At 37.4% G+C, this 20,437-nt stretch overlaps 1 non-coding gene across 1 annotated transcript; it reads left to right on the forward strand.

Annotated features, from left to right (window-relative positions):
• The first annotated feature begins 945 nt into the window (after positions 1 to 945).
• Positions 946 to 1,064, forward strand: LOC128650776 (5S ribosomal RNA). The gene has a single exon (XR_008401033.1). It is a non-coding gene; the product is annotated as a 5S ribosomal RNA (ribosomal RNA).
• Positions 1,065 to 20,437: the final 19,373 nt, after the last annotated feature.

Consider the following 20,437-nt stretch of genomic DNA (forward strand, 5'->3'; position numbering starts at 1 on the left):
GCATATGCTCAAAACGATGAGCTCCCAATCAGGAAAATAACTATTTTAATAATAATTTTTTTTTTAGTGAGTACTCCTTAAGTGGATAGTTATTTTCCTGATTGGGAGCTCATCATTTTGAGCATATGCTTTTCCACCTTTTTATAAAACCTAACCTAAGTTACAATAACACCTAACCTAACCCTACAATTAAATAAATTAAAAACAATTAAATAAATTAAATTAAATTAGCTAAACTACAAACCCCCCCACTAAATTACAGAAAATAATAAACAAATTACAAGATATTTAAACTAATTACACCTAATCTAATAGCCCTATCAAAATAAAAAAGCCCCCCCCAAAAAAAAATAAAAAAAAACCTAGCCTAAACTAAACTATTAATAGCCCTTAAAAGGGCCTTTTGCGGGGCATTGCCCCAAATAAATCAGCTCTTTTACCTGTAAAAAAAAATACAAACAACCCCCCAAAAGTAAAACCCACCACCCACACAACCAACCCCCCAAATAAAATACTATCTAAAAAAACCTAAGCTCCCCATTGCCCTGAAAAGGGCATTTGGATGGGCATTGCCCTTAAAAGGGCAGTTAGCTCTTTTGCGTCCCAAACCCTAATCTAAAAAATAGATTAGGGCTATTGATAGTTTAGTTTAGGCTAGGTTTTTTTTTTATTTTTCTTTTAAAAACAAATCACTTTGAAATAAAGATAATTATCTTTTGTAAAGACAGACAGACTGGCAGGCAGGCAGAGAGACAGAGAGGCAGGTAACCTTATCCGTGTATACTTTTTGTCATGGGTCAGCGAGTTATTCTGGGCCTGTACTGGCATTTTTTATTTATTCATTTGCGGTTAAAATTTTATCCCCATTTTAGCTCTTCCACTGCTTACAATGCTGTGAATGAAGGCATGAGCAAGCTTAATTCACGCTGGGTACAAACAGAAAATGCCTACCGCCATACTACTCTGAACGCACCCGATCACGTCTGATCTCGGAAGTTAAGTAGGGTCAGGCCCGGGCAGTACCTGGATGGCTGACCGCCTGGGAACACCGAGTGCGGTAGGTTTTTTTCTTTGAGTTTTTAAAACAACTATGCATGCGTAATATCTCCTGAAAGTGGCAATATTCATTGAAACAACTGTATCTTGCAATTCCTTAAAAAACACGTCAATTTGAAATAAAGATAATTATCTTTTGTAAAGACAGACAGACTGGCAGACAGGCAGGCAGACAGACAGAGAGGCAGGTATTTTGCCTAACAACTCAACCAACATGAAAGAAATGTGCAAATAAGAACAGGATTACAAGTGAGGCGCCAATGATGACACTAGCGTTATTGCGATTGTTTGCTCCCCCTTTCCATTAAACCTGCTAGTGGAGGAGCTGGGTGGTGTGATTAATAATGACTTATCAGATCTATTTCTCCTATCTAGGAATGTTTCGATTATATTAGCTGTTACACTTAGCAAGAGCTTCACTTTCCCTTTGTCTTTCTGTCTGTAAGGGAAGTTCCCCATAACCTGACACCCCCTAACTTAACCCCAATTAAAATACACTGAAATAAAATTAAAAATATACTAACTACCTAAAAAGCATTAAAAAATTACAAACAAAGGGCTATATTACAAGTTTTGTCGGTAAAAACTTGTGTTGCTAACGAGCCTTTTTTTTCCAGCGCTCACTTTAAACAACGCTGGTATTACAAGTTTTCTGAATGGCTGCGTTAGCCTCAGAAAAGTGAGCGTTGAGCAAATTTAGCGCCACTTCTCCTTGTAATACCAGCGTTGCTTACGGTAGCTGTAAGCTGGCAAACGTGCTCGTGCACAATTTCCCTATAGGAAACAATGGGGCTGAGCTGGCTGAAAAAAACCTAACACCTGCAAAAAAGCAGCGTTCAGCTCCTAACGCAGCCCCATTGTTTCCTATGGGGAAATAAAAGTAATTTCTGCACCTAACATGAACCCCGAGTCTAAACACCCCTAACCTTACACTTATTAACCTATAATCTGCCGCCCCCAACATCGACGCTACCTGCATAATATTATTAACCCCTCTGCCACTCCGGACACCGCTGCTACCTACATTATCCCTATGAACCCCTAATCTGCTGCCCCTAACATTGCCGACACCTACATTATACTTATTAACCCCTAATCTGCCCTCCAACGTCACCGCCACCTACTTACACTTATTAACCCCTAATCTGCCTCCCCCAACGTCGCCGCTACTATATTAAATGTATTAACCCCTAAACCTAAGTCTAACCCTAACGCTAACACCCCCTAACTTAAATTTATTTTTAATAAATCTAAATAAAATTTCTATAATTAAATAAATTATTCCTATTTAAATCTAAATACTTACCTATAAAATAAACCCTAATATAGCTACAATATAACTAATAGTTACATTGTAGCTATTTTACGATTTATATTTATTTTACAGGCAACTTTGTATTTATTTTAACTAGGTACAATAGCTATTAAATAGTCAATAACTATTTAATAGTTACCTAGTTAAAATAATTACAAAATTACCTGTAAAATAAATCCTATTTTAGTTTATTTAATTGTATTTTATTTTAGATAATTGTAGTTGATTTAATTAATTTATTTATAGTGTAGTGTTAGGTGTATTTGTAACTTAGGTTAGGATTTATTTTACAGGTAATTTTGTAATTGTTTAAACTAGGTAGCTATTAAATAGTTATTAACTATTTAATAGCTATTGTACCTACTTAAAATAAATACAAAGTTGCCTGTAAAATAAATATAAATCCTAAAATAGCTACAATGTAACTATTAGTTATATTGTAGCTATATTAGGGTTTATTTTATAGGTAAGTATTTAGTTTTAAATAGGATTAATTTATTTAATTATAGTAATTTTATTTAGATTTATTTAAATTATATTTAACTTAGGGGGGTGTTAAGGTTAGATTTAGGTTTAGGGGTTAATAACTTAATTATAGTAGCGGCGACGTTGGGGGGGGCAGATTAGGGGTTAATAAAATTTATTATAGTGTTTGCGAGGCGGGAGTGCGGCGGTTATGGGGTTAATACATTTATTATAGTGGCGGCGATGTCCGGTTTGCAGATTAGGGGTTAATAAGTGTAGGTAGGTGGCGGCGACATTGGGGGGGCAGATTAGGGGTTATATATAATGTAGGTGTCGGCGATGTTAGGGGCAGCAGATTAGGGGTTCATAGTTATAATGTAGGTGGCGGCGATGTCCGGTCAGCGGATTAGGGGTTAAATCATTTTATTATAGTGTTTGCGATGTGGGGGGGACTCAGTTTAGGGGTTAATAGGTAGTTTATGGATGTTAGTGTACTTTGTAGCACTGTAGTTAAGAGCTTTATGTTCCGGCGTTAGACCATAAAACTCTTAACTACTGACTTTTATATGCGGTAGGAGTCTTGGAGGTAGAGGCTGTACCACTCACTTCTTCCAAGACTTGTAATACCAGCGTTAGCCAAATCCCATTAAAAAGATAGGATACGCAATTGACGTAAGGGGATTTGTGGTATGGAAAAGTTGCAGAAAAAAAGTGAGCGGTAGACCCTTTCCTGCCTAACTCGTAATACCAGCGGGCATTAAAAGCAGCGTTAGGACCCCTTAACGCTGCTTTTTAAAGCTAACGCAGAACTCGTAATCTAGGCGTTTGGTTCTTAATTTTGTAATGGTAGGATATTTATTTTCAGTAATCTTACGCCTAGATTTAGAGTTTTGCGGTAGATGGGGTGCGTTAGCTATGCGTGGTTTATGTCTAACGCACGGCATTTTTTAACGCCGGTATTTAGAGTTGAAAAGCAACCTTCTAACGATACTCCTAACGCGTGTATTTCACACGCGGAATCCTGCCCGCGTTAGACAGTCTCCCATATAGATCAATGGAAAAGCAAACAAACAAGCTTTTTTCATCTAACACTCGATCTCGCGAGAAATACGCACAGCTCGGTCATATGACGCATACCACATAATGCACAACAATAACACGCCGCAAAAGTCACAACAACAATCACTAAACAAAGCACATAAGCATTACACATTCAGAAGCGGGGGGAATTTTAAAAAAATAAAATACAGGGAATACGCATATCATTTAAGATGCGGAAATACGGAAAATAACAACAAGGAAAACAAAAATCACAATCATACACTAGCAAAATACTCGCATTCAATATTACTATATATTAGGACAAACATACATATACAGTACTTCACTAATACCACACCATCGCAAATTAACATTTAACCATAATACTATTGGTCAATGTTATAGAAAACGAGCACTATGACATCATCGCATTCTACACATTCCACAAATACTAACTCCAAATGAGCATGCGCAAATTCACACACCTAATACACATTGCACAAATAATAAGTAAGAATAAAGCACACCTGAACACAATTTACAACGCAAACCGGTACATCATTAAACATTTACATAGGGTATATAAGCACCACACAAGCATGGCTTCTTTCACTGTGTTGCTGGTGGGTTTTTGGAGATTGGAGCTTAGAGATTTGGTGCATTATTGTGAGTCAGTTAGTGTTATCGTGAGTGAGTTAGTGGTAGTTTGAGTTAGAGAGGTAGTGGTAGTGTGAGTTAGAGAGTTAGTGGTAGTGTGAGTTAGAGATTTAGTGGTAGTGTGAGTTAGAGAAAAACACATTTACACGCAAAAACACATTCAATACATACATACACTTATCAATAACACTACATACACTCCATACCCCATACCCTCTCATACTACACTCCATAACCCATTCCCTGTAGTCCCATTCCCTGTAATTCCATTTACTCTTATCCCATACCCCATCCCCATCCCCTAGTTACATTTAGTTTACATATCCTCCTTTTAGTCTTCTTCTTCATGTTGTTCATTTAAATACTCCTTACCCTCTTTTATTTATATCCCTTTCACACTTTCTGCACTTTTTTTGGTCTTTTTAGTTCTTTATTTTGACCCCCTTTCATTTGATCACACTCACTTTTGGATTGCTTATTTGGGGTTTAGTTTAGGGAAGAGATGGAGGGCAGGCAGGGGAGAGGTAGAGGGGGGAGGAGAGGGAGGGGGAGAGGAACAGGGCAGGAAGGGGGGCAGGAAGGGGGGCAGGAAGCGGGGGTGGAAGCGGTGGGTGGACCCAGCCACTTGGTTCAAGATGAACAAGTGGCTGGGCCCAGTGGCGGACAGAGTAGGGCTTCACAGTCCGGGAAACAGAGGGCATCGTCACAGGGGAAGGCCAAGGCGACTAGGGAGGCGAGGTTTTCTATGGAGGAGAAGGAGGCCCTCGTAGAAGCCTATATGGCCAGGTATAGGAGGCTGCAGCATCAGAAGACCACCCCGACTGAGAAGAGGAAGCTCTGGCAGGAGATAAGGAATGCAGTCAATGCAGTGGGTGGCCGGAACAGAGATATGGACTCTATTAAACATCGCTACCGGGACTGCAAGATGGATCTTAAGAAAAAGTTAAGCCGGGAGGCCCAACATGCCGCAGGAACCGGTGGCGGCCCTGCACTGGAAATCGATTACTGCCGATGGGAGGAAATGTTGCGTCCCAGCATCTCCGAGGTGGATATAGTCGGTATCGGAGGAATTGATAGCGGGAACCTGCCATTCTCATCTGACAGTAAGCTCATTTAATAAAAAATTAACATACAAATGTATTTCAAGGGACACTATACGCAAAAATTTCCTTTCATGATTAAGGTAGAGAATACAATTTTAAACAACATTCCAATTTACTTATATTACCAAATTTGATTCATTCTTTAGATATACTTTAATGAAGAAATAGCCATGCACACGGTGAACCAATCACAGGAGGCAGCTATATGCAGCTACCAATCAGCAGCTTCTAAGCATATCTAGATATGCTTTTCAGCAAAGAATATCCAGAGAATGAAGCAAATTAGATAAGAAAAGTACATTAGAAAGTTGATTATAATTGTATGCTTCTAAATCATGAAAGATAAAACATTGGGTTTCATGTCCCTTTAAGGATCAGATTAATGCTATTACGTTGTTTACACGCATTCACAATTACTTTGCGGTTACATTAGTATCTAGGCTATAGGTTAGGTGTGCATTTAAACAGACTGAAAACAAACGCTAAAACATTCAGATTGACCAGAGATATCACAAACACGGTTTAGAAAATGCGGACATCGTATTGATTGTTAGATTTCAAAGTGGATTAATGAGGCTGCATTTGTAATTGTATCGTAAGCTAAGTAATTTAAAGCTTTATTTGGAAATATGCTAATATATACATTTATTTCTTTTTCAAATATACAGAGTCTGGGGAGGAGGCAGCACAGCAACTACCGGCTCCTCCTTTTCCCCGGGATGAGAGTGGTGGGGATGAATCTCCACCTCGGAGGGAAGAGGCCCCCCTTGACGAAGAGGCCCCCCTTGACGAAGAGGCCCCCCTTGACGAAGAAGCCCCGGAAGCAGAGGAAGAGGCCGCGGAAGCAGAGGCCCCTCAAGGACCAGCAGGCCGCCGTGCACCAGCAGGCCGCCGTGCACCAGCAGGCCGCCGTGCACGGGCACCCCGCCGTGCACAACAAGAGGAAATAGCGGAGGTGCGGGTTCTACTAGACTACATTGACCAGATGCGTAACTCTCGGATCCAAAATATAGAAGGCAGAAATAGAATTATTGAAGGACAAAACAAAATTATTGAAGGCCAAACCCAAATCATACACCTCCTTACTCGAATAGAAGAAGCCCAAAACAGAACCTTTAGACTCCAACAAGAGATGTTTAATTTCTTTCGGGAGGCGCATGCTGGTCTGCCTCCTGCTGGTCTGCCTCCTGCTCCTGGTCCGCCATCTGCTGGTCTGCCTCCTGCTCCTGGGCCGCCATCTGCTGGGCCTCCTGCTCCTGGGCCTCCTGCTCCTGGGCCTCCTGCTGCTGAGCCTCCTGCTCCTGGGCCGCCTGCTGCTGAGCCTCCTGCTCCTGGGCCGCCTGCTGCTGAGCCTCCTGCTCCTGGGCCGCCATCTGCTGGGCCTCCTGCTGCTGGGCCTCCTGCTGCTGGGCCTCCTGCCGGGCCATCTTCTCCTGCCGGGCCATCTTCTCCTGCTGGGCCATCTTCTCCTGCCGGGCCATCTCCTCGGCCATCTCCTCCTCCTCACCTTGGTCGTCCCAGTACTCTTCCTTCCACTCTTCCCACAACATCTCCAATGAGAACTCGTCGGAGTCGGCAGTTGACCCTCCCAGAGCCTCAGCCCCGTGGGAAGAGGGGAAGGAAGAGGAAGTAAGTATTTGTTTTCATGTTTAATGTTTTTTTATTTAATGTGTAATGGATAGGTATGTGATGATGTGGTTTTCATACACTTGTGGACCACACTCTGTATATAATCTACTTCTATGGGACCGGGTCCATGGAGGCAGATTGTTTGCAGAGTGTGGGTTATAAGTGTGTGAAAACCACATCACATACCTATCCTTGTTCATGATATTGATTGGTTTCTGTGATGTGATGTCCAAACTGTTTCCCGAATCGAAAACAAAATGACCATTACAATTATCCATGATGGCATATTACTGTTTGAATGCCAATAACACAGCTTAAAGGGACAGTCAGAACATTATTGATTACAAAGAAAACACTGTATTACGCATTATCAAGTTGGAAACAACAAAACATGGAGAAATATGTGTGACTTATGTGCTTACCCTTGTATCTATGCCTATGAAAAATGACCACTTATTTGTTGTTCTGACATAACAACATTTTACACAATCAATGATCAATACATGGTAAATATGCTGTATGAGATCAAGGTTTTAGATATACAAATGCTATCCAAATGCCCTCTAGTGGTCAAATTGCATTCTGATTACATGCACTCTTCAAGCTATAAGAAATGAGCACACAAACATCATAGGTTTAGCTAGCAAATTAAAATAAACACAGACAAATGATTAATTGGTGAGAAACCTTTGATATCATTGATATTACAAAATTGACTTTTTTAATAATGCTAAACATAATTTGTTTTCTAAACTGTCCCTTTAACAAAATTACATATGCTAACATATAATATTTGGTGATTGTTGGTATATCTACATGTACTTGTTCAAACAAGAAATATTGAAAAAATATTTATATTGACGTGTTAAATAAAGTCTATTTTCTTAAAGAGACATTATTGTGTTTATTTTTTTTTAGAAACACATTTGTTTTAACAATGAATATGGTTTAAAGTCCTTTTAGGAGTGAAAAAAAAAATATGCTAACAATAATATATTTGGAGATTAACCAATGTGGAATTCATACATGATACAAAAATCAACATTTGCATTAAAGGGACAGTATACAATCTTTTTAACATGTAATAGACACTACTAGAAACAACAAGATTAACATATACTGATATCAAAATCAATATTAAAAAGCTTTAAACACTTTCAAAGAAAATCGGGTTATCTCTATTGAAAAGATAGATGAACCCCCATTACAACCGTAAAACAAGACAATACCCCATCATTAACATATGAATAGACCCTTTACACAAACAGGAGAAAGCTGGAGATGGTACTCACATGAAACTTTGAGGCTTGGCGAGGAGTCTGAAAATTACTTCAATTTTATTTGAACAGAAGCAAAAGTAGACGTGTATTTGGTAAACAATGGACTATATAACTAGAGACCAAATAAAATATTTTGGTTTTTAATGTGAGTGTCTAATGAACCTTTAATAAAATATACGACGAAATTACATTTAGAAGAAGTCGGCATCATATATTTAGCATATGATAAAGATAAATGCATATTGATTACTTTATTATAATACAATAGCGCATCTTTATGAATTAGATATCTTTAACATTAAACACAACAGTCATTTTTCATAAAAAGGAACATATTGTTGACAAACATATTAAACAAGATGAACTATAGAGATTTGCACTTGCCTCGAAATATCTTATGCATGAAAACATTTTGCTTTCGTTCGTTTATTCAACCAGACATCCAGCAAAAGAGAATGTGGTGGTCTTTATCAGCTATGGGTCAACAATGTAACATGATGCACACAATCCATATTCGCCATGGTTTTAAACTTGTCTTCTCATTCACAAACGTGTGTAACGTGCACAAATATTGCGTGACTACGTAATACAATCAGACGTTTCTTTACCTTTGCATGTGACGTCTTAATTAACATGGCGCTTCCTTGATCACGTAAGAACGCAATCCAATAAAAGGCGCATTCTTGATCACGTAAGAACGCAATCCAAAAAAAAGGCGCATCCTTGATCGCGTAAAAACGCCATCCAATAAAAGGTGCATCCTTGATCGCGTAAAACCGTCAGTCAATCCAAGGAATCATTGGACAGCCTGGCAGGTGACGTCTTAAGCAACATGGCGCATCCGAGATCGCTGAAAAACCGCAGCCAATACAAGGACTCAGTTGACAGCTTGGCATATCAATAAGAAACGTATTTATATTTTAGTAACTAGTTTGTGTCTATATTGCTATCTAGGAATGTCACGAAATCATGAAGCATCTTTTCGGACTTGACTGTCCCTTTAACTATAGCTATGGTGTATATCTTTAACATTTAAAAGATACACATGAGAAATACATATGCCATTGATGTTTTAAGATATGTTTAGATTGTTTTGGAATAACAATAATGACACATGTATTGATCAAACGTGTCATTTATTCAAGTTGAAATATGGTCAGCCTACCTATAGCCATATATGGGAGGAGAAGTATTTTTGTTCAAATATTTGAAAAAACATATTCCTCATCTAAAATATGCGCATTACACACAGAGATTGATTTGGTTACATTACTACAATAAGATAGAATTGAAAATGAAATACATGTGCTGTCAACATTACAATAAGATTGTTTATTAATAAGATTATATGTCCTTGTTCATGTAAAAAGGACAAAAACGCTTTAGAAATGGAAATCCATTCATTAACAATTGTGCTCAGCATCACTTAAAGGGACATGATTTTTATTTGTAAAAAGAGGATACACAGAGACAATACTATTTCAATAAAATGAACACTTTACAGGGATTATATCATTGTATCAATCCTCAGATCATTTGATAAAGGTGCATCAATTCATGCAGAGTTTATAAATACACACATGGAAGTGAAATTTGCAATATACATATATATACACAAATAACAATCTATATATACATATATAAAAGAATTACTATGCTAATCATAATCATGCAATGATAAAGCTTTACGAAAAATATATAAAGACAAATAATAAAATTACATTGGAGATGTTAATCTTAAAGTCATTTACAATTGTATTACATATATGATTCAGGAAACACCATTATTTTTGGTAAGGTCCCTTTAAGGATCAACCAGATAAACTAGAGGTTTCAATCAATTACATGAATAAAGAGGACAAAGAATCGTGCAATGACATGTCTTTTATTAGTATGTCAGAAAACATCAACAACGTTTATAAATAATCTTTTAAAGATCAGGAAAATTGGAGCCATATGACAAGGTAACAGAGTGCATCACAGTCCATGAAGAGAGTTGCCAAGGGCCAGCATAGCCCCATTGGAGCCATATGACAAGGTAACAGAGTGCATCACAGTCCATGAAGAGAGTTGCCAAGGGCCAGCATAGCCCCATTGGAGACATATGACAAGGTAACAGAGTGCATCACAGTCCATGAAGAGAGTTGCCAAGGGCAAGCATAGCCCCATTGGAGCCATATGACAAGGTAACAGAGTGCATCACAGTCCATGAAGAGAGTTGCCAAGGGCCAGCATAGCCCCATTGGAGCCATATGACAAGGTAACAGAGTGCATTACAGTCCATGAAGAGAGTTGCCAAGGGCCAGCATAGCCCCATTGGAGACATATGACAAGGTAACAGAGTGCATCACAGTCCATGAAGAGAGTTGCCAAGGGCCAGCATAGCCCCATTGGAGCCATATGACAAGGTAACAGAGTGCATCACAGTCCATGAAGAGAGTTGCCAAGGGCCAGCATAGCCCCATTGGAGCCATATGACAAGGTAACAGAGTGCAACACAGTCCATGAAGAGAGTAGCCAAGGGCCAGCATAGCCCCATTGGAGCCATATGACAAGGTAACAGAGTGCATCACAGTCCATGAAGAGAGTAGCCAAGGGCCAGCATAGCCCCATTGGAGACATATGACAAGGTAAAAGAGTGCAACAGGCACAACAATAACAATAAAAAAAGGCCAAATGGCAACCATAAAACCAAACATCAACATGTGGACGGAGGATTCTTATCTGCGCCCTTGGAGCATCTCCAGATCCTCCACTTACTGGTCATCCCCTTCATCGTCCTGTGCCTGTCCAGCTACAGATTCAAGCATTGAATTCCACCATCTCATCTGACGGAGAGTCAAATGCTGAACCTGTAGCTGGGCCTGCATGGTGTCGCTCATCCCTCTCAGGACAGCTGCGTTCCTCAACACGGCCTGCTGTACGCGTGCTAGACCTTCTAGCGTGAGCCATCTTGAGTCACAGCCTAAAATAAAGAAAAATAAATATATTAAGGATAATTACACAACAGAATAAGCAAAGATACATTGTCATCATAAAGACAAATCATTCTTTAAATTAATTTGATGAAATTGATTATTTACACATGAAATATGTTATTCAGACAGACCTAAACCATTAAAGGGACATTTTACTCCAACATGTTGTCCCCTTTAATTGGTTTTTGATGATCCACTTTTACAGCTTGAGTGTCTAAAATCTTGTAAAAGGATTTACATTGTACTTTAGCAATTTAAATATTTTAGTTATACTGTGGCAGGCACACCTATCCTTAAAAATGTTGGCGTTGAGGACAAGCTGTGTAAACATAGCAACCAGAAGAAATTACATTCCCACTGGGTTATACAAGAGATAATGTATGAACATTTGTACATAAATTGTTGGATCCAAGTAGTGGTGATTGGTATATGTAGTGATATCAAATTAAAGGGACACTAAACCTAAATATTTTAGTTACTGATTCAGATAGAGCATGACATTAAAAAGAATTATTAATTTACTCGTATTCTTTAAATGTTTGAATTCTCTAGCTATATTTTAAATGCAAGAATGTAAGTTTATAGGGCAGGCCATTTTTGGGTATCAACTTTGGTTGTCCCTGCTGATTGATGGATACATTCATCCAACAATAAAGAAATGATGTCCAGATTTTGTTTTAATAAAAAATAATTTGAGGCATTTCTTTGTTTCAATAAAGATAGCAAGAGAATGAAGAATAATTGATAAGAGTAGTAAATTATAAATTTGATTAACATTGCATGCTCTATTTGAATCACAATAGAAACAATTTTCCTTCAGTGTACCTTTAAGTATCTTATAATGTTGATTTTGAATGATACTTACAGCTGTGCCCGGGAAGGACAATCCGACACCCAGGACAATGAAGGTTGAGACAGGGGGGAGGGATGGGATTGGGTTGGGGAGGGATGGGATTGGGTTGGGGAGGGATGGGCTGCTGCTCTGGGGTAGCCCGTACAGCTGGGGAGTGGTGAGTTGGGGGCTGGGCAGCTGGGGTAGCTGTACGGGCCAAAAGACGGGGAGAGCGGCGAAGGGGGAGGAAGGGGCATTTTGTGGGAGGGACAGGATAGGACAAATGGGAAGGGCCGGGAGGGTCTGTCGTCTGTGGAGGGGCAGGGGAGTGGGCAGGGGACTGGGCAGGGGACTGGGCAGGGGACTGGGCAGGGGATTGGGCAGGGGCGGAAAACTGATGACCAGAAGAGGAGGATCCATCTGAAATAAATATTAAAAATATATTAACATCTCATACATCATGAAATCAAATCAATGCATTTAAACTTGATTATGTTTGCAATATACTTAGAAGTGTGTTTGAATTTCTAAACAATGATGACATGAGGATATGAGGATATGGTATGTATATAGGCACTCAGATGAATAGCAATGACTGTCTGTACAATTATAAAATTATTATTGTGGTTTGGCCTGGAATATGCATGTGACATCATGATGGCATGAATTAGAAATCCAAATATTTAAACAAATTCAAGCATATCTTCATGCTGCCTGATATATAAAGGGGGCAGTAGTGTATTTGAACAGACAAATAATATTCCTTTTTAAAGTGCAAAAGCTGTAGACTTGAATGTCTTCAATAAAATGATTTCCAATAAAGAAACATGTTGGATACATGTTAGATATATTTCACATACCATCAGACTTCAAGGGAGCCTCTTCCTCCTCCGTCCCACATGTTAAATCAATCTCTGTAAAACATAACATGTTGTGTACACGTTAGGATCAGATATTATAACATATGTTACTGTTGCTCAAAGACACACATCAATGTTGCATTAAAGATATACACACCCAAAGTTATGATTTACATCATTTTGATGGAGCATACAAATGACATTAGATTTGTTATTCTCAATGATTCAGATTTTCAGTTTATTGTTTGTATTAATTTTCAAATCATAAAAGCATAGTACATTGAACATTTAAGATTTCTCATGTGTGTATCACTTGATGATTGTTGTCAAAATTGAACATGGAAACAAACATATGCTATACATCTTCTGAATAACAAAGGTGTAGACTAAGAAAGTTTTAATTCTTAATCTTTCAATATTAAAATAAAATTAATATATAATCAGAGGAGTAAATTATATGTTTGTTTCAAATGTTATGCTTCATCAGAATCATGCTCATAATATTGATTACCAATACACCTTCAATGACATATAAATGAGTCAATGGACTTACCAGAAGACTGCAAAGGCAGCTCTGTGTCGGTGCTGGATCCCTCTGGGCTCCCCACAACAACTCTCTCTATGAATGATATAGATATATATTAGTGAACACATTTGGGATAGCACTAAATCACATCTGTCTCGATTTATAAGAATAATCAACTTGAAAATGTGAAGAATAGAGCAGTCATTATAAAAAAATGCTAGATTGAATCAAGGGGATTCTGTAAAAAATGATGTATTTAACATATGTTTAATTTCTGACTATATTAGACATCAAACTCATCTCATACAATGCTATTGCATATCTAAATATACCCATTGATCAATGTTCTTAAAAGAATACACACAAACCACATTTTGAATAACAGCTGTTGACAAATATAAACAAAGACATGTGGCACATCGAGCCATTTGTGCAATGTACAGTAATCTTGTTTAGGACATAACACATATTGATCACAATACAAAACCAAATTGATTAGTACAAATATGTAATCATGGTGCTGTTAGAGTATGCTTATATCTATAAAGTAACTCCAACAGTGAATATGTGAATTATATATCAATATTGTCTAATCCAAAGAATGTAAGGATTAATGAATCTATTGTTTATTAAAGGGACACTGACATGATTTATTTCAATCATTGATTTCACTGTTCAAACTGTTACAAATGATTTAACATTGACTCCTATTATAATTTTAATTTTGCTACATTTTAATCTTAAAGGCAGATAAGCAATATTGGATTCAATAAATATTGTTTGTTGAAGGTATCCACCAATCATCGATAAAAACCCAGGTTGGTCAACCAAAATGAAGCTGCAGATAAACGTACATTCTTGATTTTAAAATACATTTAGCAATAGAATATTTAAAATATTATTATAGTATTATATTTAAATGTTGATTAATATTGCATGCTCTATCTGAATGACAACATTAATAATTTTAGCTCAGTGTCCCTTTAATATAAAAATATATTGATTTGACAATGTTGCTGTTAATGAATTCTCTACTCCATATGTTGATGTAATGAATGGGATGGAGCATGCAATTACAATCTAATATGTTAGTTCAGGATATCTTAAGAATTATTAAATTTTCCTCTATTAAAGGGTCATGAAGCTCAAAATGTGTAATTGTATACTTTTTGAAACTATGTACTACTGTTATCTGAACACATGATTTTAAATTTTGTCAAAATGCCAATTTATGCAGAAAAAAACCGCCGGATAATACCAGAAATGCATTGTTTAACCTAAACCAAAATAAATATTTTTTTAGAAGAACTAAAACAATAGACTGAACCAATGTAGCTCATAAAATGTTTAAACAAAACAATAAAATCACGTTTCCAAATCATTCAATGTAAAATTTAGTTGGCATGTCCCTTAAATGACGTGATCAATTTCAAAAATTGAATCTATATTTTTAAAATCAAAACATATGCAAAAGTGTGTGTATTTTGTCAAAATGTATCCAAATAAGATTAAGCAATACACAGGGTAAGAATATAAATTGGACATTCAAAGAATCTTACATTAAAATGAAGATATCAAGAATAGATGGGATATCTTAAAATCTATAAAAATTCAGATTAGTATTACAATGTAATCCTATGGTTTTTTTTTTTTAATTCTTATTTGTAAATATTTTACTAATACATTTTGCAGATACATATAAATATTGAACAATGTGGATTTAGTATGTAATGTTCTGTCCATGTTTCTAAGACAAATGTCAATTAAAATGAGACATACCATACTGTAACAAGCCCTGGCTTGAGGTTCCAGCACCAACATCCAGATCTGTAATATATTAAATGAGGATTGGATATCATTAATACAAATCATGCCATGTTTAAAATCTTTAAATTATTAGCAAATCAATTAAAAACTATTAATCTTTTGGTAGTCCCATGAGTTAATTGTTTCCTCAATTAAATTCATGATAAATATATCCTGTACTCTTATTTTCAATCAGTTGTGTTGTTTACTGTAGCTTTAATTAATTTTTTGTGTTATTTCATTCTCATCAATTGATGGACATATGTTATTTTTTTTTTTTATTCTGCTAGTCTTTTTTTTATTATGTATAATATTGAAAATAAGAATACTGTATTCTTCACATATATAATAATTCACATTTCATTTTGACCAACATGTGAAAAGCAATGCCACTTACAGCAAACCCATGTTAACGTGTATGCGCAATTCTAATTTTCGCGATCATTGTGCAATGATTCCAAGTGGAATTACGCATCCGTCATTTGACCAACATGTGTAAAGCAATGCCACTTACAGCAAACCCATGTTAACGTGTATGCGCAATTCTAATTTTCACGATCATTGCGCAATGATTCCAAGCGGAATTACGCATCCGTCATTTGACCAACATGTGTAAAGCAATGCAACTTACAGCAAACCCATGTTAACGTGTATGCGCAATTCTAATTTTCGCGATCATTGCGCAATGATTCCAAGCGGAATTACGCATCCATCATTTGACCAACATGTGTAAAGCAATGCAACTTACAGCAAACCCATGTTAACGTGTATGCGCAATTCTAATTTTCGCGATCATTGCGCAATGATTCCAAGCGGAATTATGCATCCGTCATTTGACCAACATGTGTAAAGCAATGCAACTTACAGCAAACCCATGTTAATGTGTATGCGCAATTCTAATTTTCGTGATCATTGCGCAATGATTCCAAGCGGAATTACGCATCCGTCATTTGACCAACATGTGTAAAGCAATGCAACTTACAGCAAACCCATGTTAACGTGTATGTGCAATTCTAATTTTCGCGATCATTGCGCAATGATTCCAAGCGGAATTACGCATCCGTCATTTGACCAACATGTGTAAAGCAATGCAACTTACAGCAAACCCATGTATGTGCAATTCAATTTTCGCTCTGTGACGCATATTCTGTAGAGCGCAAGAAACATCATTCCTATTTCATGTGTCAATAATCTAAAATCAGATATCTAAACATCATATGTAGCGTATGTTGTGAGATCTATATAGGTTTAGTATCTGACTATATACACATTTTTTAAAATTCTAATCAAATATTAAGATATTATATGAAGTTGGATAGTTACCTGGTTCAGATTCTCTTTCATCTCCTCCCAGGCCACCGGACGGAGAAGCAGCTGCCCTGGCCCCCGGGTCAGGACTTTCAGATCCAGCAGCTGGGAGGGAAGAAGAGGAGGCCGAGGATGGCGAGGATCTAAATCTTTTGGGGACCCGGAGAGTGAGGAGCTCGCATAAAGTCACCTCATAAGGGAGTAGGTATAGTTTCCGTGGGGCCTTTCTTTGGCCCCCTCTTTTACGGGCTTGTACCCACTCCCTTATGAGGTTGACTTTTTTTGTCAAGCGCAACCTCATATCTCCGAATCTCCTCATGATCTGATCCTGGCTCCTCTGGACGCCACACACCAATTTAACCGCATTGGTGATAGACTCCCAGAGGGCCTTCTTAACAGGCGCATCTGTCGACCTCCTCTTGTTCCCAAACAGCTGGGGATAAAAGTCCTTGATGGCGTGGACCAGTGCAGCGCTCTCCTGCTTGGTAAACCTGGGAGGTTTCATGCCTGCCGAGATGTGTATATATATAGAGAGAGAGAATATTATAATATACCAGCAGGCATTAGAGAACTGACAAAGATGGCAACGTGTAATGGACTTTTATATGGTGAAGTAAACATGAGATGCACCATGGGACAAGTTATCTGTACATCTGATTGGATAAAAGTTTGAAATATTGTTAGAATGTCTGTGAGACCATCCTGACTCAAGTTGTGTTTGTGTGATGAACTCTGATTGGCCGTTCCTTAATGTTTCATATCTTAACAACTTCCATACACATACCTCCTGGTGGTGCTGTTACTTCATTTTTCATGTAGACTTATTTGTAACTCATGGGCCTGTCATGCGGATATGTGTGACGCAGATTTAATATCCGTGATCCGTTAAATATTAATGTTTAAATTCTCTTTAAAATCTAATACTGTCACATTATTAAATGTTGTAGACATTTCTCGGTTTAATAACAGTCTGTTTCTTTAATACAAATACGTTGGATTAATACACATTTAATATTGTATGTCTTTATTGTTCCTAAAATCAATTTCGTGACTTATTGTGAAGTATTGACATTGCTCTATTAAATGTATTTTATAATGCACATTGATTGTGTGCTATTGCGTGACATTAGACTCTAATGTTTAAAGATGCAAATCTGGTGTTTCAAGATCCGTTTCCCACGCAACATTTCTGAATGTTCAAATTCAGGTTATAATGTCCGTAACTTGGATAATATGTTTATAGATGTTAAACTACAGGTTTGTTTGTTATTAGTAAATAAACCTCGAGCTTGTATTTGTCTGAACTGCTCATATATGTTATTGTGCAATGGCGTCTTTATTTTAAAATAGACATTACAACCAAACAATTGTATCAAATGATCTGTAGAGATAAAAAATTGTTTAGACTTTAAAATGTAACTCAATTTATCTTTGTATTTAGATATCCTCAACAGAAGAAATTTAAATGCACATGGTTGAGCCAATCACATAAGGCATCTCTGTGCATCCACCAATCTTCATCTACTGAGCCTATCTCGATATGCTTTTCAAGCAAAGTATGTCAAGATAAGAAGAGAAGTAAATACACTCTTTAAATATCTTAAAGGGACACTGTCCAAACAAATTTAGCGTTCGTGATTCAGATTGAGCATGAAATGTTAAGCAACCTTATAATTTACTGCTTTCTATTGTGATAGATATCCAACAGCAGTTGCAAGCAACAGCACTTGTTAATACTGTTGTGAGAGTTGAAAATAACGGTAAATTTGAGTTACAGAACACAACACTATGACTGATATGGAGGACATTAACGAAATATTTGTGCTAAAAACCTCCCTTCAGGGGAGAGGGACAGACATTGAACTAGATAAGGTTTTCACCACAGATAAATCACAACTGACACTGAGCTCCCTCTTTGATGACATGGAAATTCTATTAAAGAAAGAAATGAAAACAAAATGTGATATCCAGATATTAATGAGGTATCATGAAATGGGGATAGTCCCAAGAGGGCTAAGAGTAAACAAATTCCCCACGTTCATTACAGAAGACAAGGAGTTCATAAGTCGATGGAATGAGACATTAACGGACTGTTCTTTAAAACTCATTTTACTAATTGTGGAATTTAAGTCTGTCTTGTTGAAAGAGATAGTGGTTCAGATTGGGTTAACCCAATCTGAGCTCAACAAAAGGAAAGATTATGATGATTTTTTGAAATTTGATAATATTCTGTCAAATAGTATTATGGAGGCTAAAAAATTGTTATTAGAAATTAAGCATAAAAAATATGTTAGGGATCAAACTGATTATGACTTAAATAGAGTATATATTTGGCATAAGAGAGATAAATCTACCACTAGAAATTTTCAGTCCTATAATAGAGGTTACAGAGGGAGGAGGGGCAGAGGCAGAGGGAGAAGAGGCAGAGGTAGCTATCAATCAGACAATAGAAGAGTGAGGTTCAGTGATAGCGAAGCAGAATCCACAGATGGCTACTCTAGCTCTGAAGGTGACCTTGAACTCACCCAAGACAAAGGCCCACCCCCTGCACAAAACATTACCCCCACTCCTTCCACCTCTCTGGCTACTGGTACACAGGCAGACATGATGGTCAAACCTAAGATAAAATCAATTTTGGTTCAGACACCATCCTTGCACCAAGAGCCAGAGAGAATGAAACTTGACACTAAATATATTTCATCCAATGAGATGAAAGATACAAGTCAAAAAACGAGTAGTGACATTGAGAAAGTTTTTTGCTTGGGCCCAGTTGGTCAGGAGAGGGGGGGGGGGGCAAGCACAACAAACAAACAGGACCCCCAAACACCAACACCAAACCAGAGAACCACAGACCCAACCAGGTCCAACAGATACCCCCAGAGGCAACAGAAAAGGGGTTACCACACAAAATATCAATAAGAACAGGTGAAAATGTCATTAATTTATCAAAACATACACTAACAGATCTTGAAATAAGAGTCCTGGACAAAGGCTTGAATTTTGTCCCTACAGCTGATTTTAATTTGTTTTCAACACTACTAGATGTCAATAGATTTATCAGGACATTAACACTTAAAAAACATTTTAAACAAGACACATTTGAGTTAACAGATACAATTGTTAATCCACCAAATAGTACTGATCTCACTTTTAGTGAAAATTGTGACATAGTAGCCCTTGATGAATTGTATGCACAAGGGACTGTGGGGCAAACTAATAACATTTCCTTACCCAAATTTAAAGGAAACTCTACGTTTTACCCTATACAAAGTAGGGGACATATACTGGAAATTTTCCAAAAAAGGGTTGAAAAGGACCTTACAACATCTGCCACCACAATCAGCTCTCAAAGTAAGAAAAAAGCCAATTTATCTTTGAGAGAAAAAGAGGCCCTGATAGGGCTTCAGAGAAATGAAAATTTGGTCATAAGAGACGCAGATAAGGGCGGCTCAGTCGTAGTGATGGACAGGGATCAGTTCATCAATGAGGCCAAAGGACAGTTGCTAGATGAGAAACAATATTTTCAATTGAGAAAGGACCCCACAGATGAATACAGTTTTGAACTGGAACATCTGTTAGAT

Source organism: Bombina bombina, chromosome 2 (assembly GCF_027579735.1).
Source record: "Bombina bombina isolate aBomBom1 chromosome 2, aBomBom1.pri, whole genome shotgun sequence".
Lineage (NCBI taxonomy): Eukaryota > Metazoa > Chordata > Amphibia > Anura > Bombinatoridae > Bombina > Bombina bombina.